This window comes from Lathyrus oleraceus, chromosome 2, assembly GCF_024323335.1.
Source record: "Lathyrus oleraceus cultivar Zhongwan6 chromosome 2, CAAS_Psat_ZW6_1.0, whole genome shotgun sequence".
In the NCBI taxonomy this organism is placed as follows: domain Eukaryota; kingdom Viridiplantae; phylum Streptophyta; class Magnoliopsida; order Fabales; family Fabaceae; genus Lathyrus; species Lathyrus oleraceus.
The window spans coordinates 391,452,721-391,455,099 of NC_066580.1; positions in this window are offsets into that span (position 1 = coordinate 391,452,721).

Sequence of the window (2,379 nt, forward strand, 5' to 3'; positions counted from 1 at the left end):
CTGCAGTTGATATCGGTAAATATCAAGTTTCCAGTTCTCCAACCATCGGTAAATGGTTTTGCTTTTCTGAAGCTGTCATGCAGTTTGTCATCGGTAAATGACATGGTTCTTTTGTATTATATCCAGTCTGTGCAAATTCTACGGTTCTTTGGTATTCAATCCCTGTTTACCCTGAAAGTCTGACAGCCATCGCTATCATCCATTCGGGTTCCCAGCTGATTGAATAGGGGCAGCTGTAGCACCTCAAATTTGCACCTATCATTATACATACATTTTCATATTAGGTCATAGCATGTCATGATCCATTGCATAGCATTTGCATTGTTCCTCAGTTGCCTCAAGTGCAAGCAGTCAAGAATTAGGTCAAACTAATCTCCTGATCAGTCAACCAAGCAAGCAAAGGAATTTCTCATTGAATCAAGGCCTTGGGGTTTGTCCAACAAGTTCACATGGTTTGGAGGTCTATTTGAAGTGTTCATGTCAAGGGTTAAGGGCTCAGAGGTCAGCAGTTCATGCCCAGATAGTCAAAAACCCTAAAAGTCAACTGTTGGTCAACTGTCTGTTTAATCAGTGATTGGATGATTGGAATTGGTTTGTGGGAGTTCATTCATGTCCAAATAGTCATCATATATCATGCCAAACACCATCATGGAAGAATTTGAAGCCAGATCATGAATTTCCCAAAACGGAAACTGGGCCTGTAACTGAAACTTGCCATAAATGGAAAGTTTTGATCCTCAAACTTACATCATGATACAAGCCTCAAATGAATTTTTGCCCAACATGAAAGTTGAAGATCTTGTTCTCCCATTTCCAAAAAGTCATAGAACTCTCAATTCCCATGTGTGGTTGGCAAGTTATGATCGAATCGATTTCAGAAAATCTTGAACTTCAAAGGGCCATATCTCCCAAACCGTTTGGCCAAATTTGGTGGGGTTTTTTCCTACAAACCACATTTTTCATCCTCTTTCCAAAAATATAAATTTCATGACCTAAAACCTTACCAATCAAAATGGCATTTTTGGACTTTTTTCATTTAAATTCAAAGTTTGACCAAGAGTTGACTTTTTGACTCAAACATTTTTTCAGCATTTGGCCAATTGGGACAGCTCATAAATATCATTTTAAGTGTGTTTGCAAAGCCAAATTATGCAGAACATGTGAATCTTGCTTGGTGGCTTGAATTACAAGAAAAGTACCATTGCACCATGCTTGTCCTTGCTTGCCATAACCATGCTTTGTACCAGCATCATTATGCAGCATTCTTGACCATTTTTTCTGTCATGATGAGCCTCATTGTGCAGCCATACCCCAATAGTACCTATGGCCATGTTTGCTCACTTGGGTCTTGGAAGAAAAGTACAAAATAACCACACCCTCCACACTTTACCTTGTACTATGGCAGCAGAAAATTAGGGATGCACAATGCCCTCACCTTGCTATTTGCTGTCCACACAAGAAGAACAACCATACCTCTTGCAACTTGGCCTTGTACCACATTACATTGCAGATTTTTGGCCCATGATTTTCTGTCAAAAAGCCAAACAGTAGCAGCATGGTTTTCCTTCTCCTCTTTTTCCTGTCATGAGCACCATACTGCAGCAGAGGAAGAGACAAAAAAGCCTTAGCATGAACTAAAAAAATCATTCAAAAAAAATCTGCAGTAGCCTCTAACCACCATTAAAAAACTCTCTCAAAACTGGACCTGTCAAAGAGATCAATGGCAGACCAACCAAACCTCTCATTTTTCTCTCAAGCCTCACTTTGGCTATTGTTCTAAAACCCACAAAAAGCCTCACTCACCTGTTGGCATTTTTTTCAAAACCCTGGCCTAAGTTAAAATGCAACAGTCAGCAGTAATCACACACATACCTCAATGGATAGTGTTACTAAATTGAAGCTTCATTAGGTGACAGGTTCTTGCCAACTGGACTACATCACCATATCCAAACACTTGAGATTTCCAGCTTAACAGGAAGACAAGTCATAGTTGGAACTAGCTGTGCAACATGACTATCAACAGTTAACCAATCACTCGATCTTGCAGCAAGACCAACTCACTACCATGGTTTAACCTTGCCAACAAGAAGACAATGCAATGCATAACATGGACCAAGCCACACTGCAGCAGAGAAACTTTATTCATTTTCAAGAATTTGATCATTGTTCAAAACCTGGCCAGACTAAAAAGGAGATAGGACAGTAAAATTAAAAGGCCTCACTTTTCTGTCATGAGTAAGTAGCAGCCATACAACCACCTTGCCTTCACCTTGACATTTTCTAAAAAACTACCTTACAAAACAGCACAAAAAGAGAGCAGCCAACTGGGCTTGTCTTTTCTTTCTGTCAACAAGAGCAGCAACATAACCTAACCTGCAG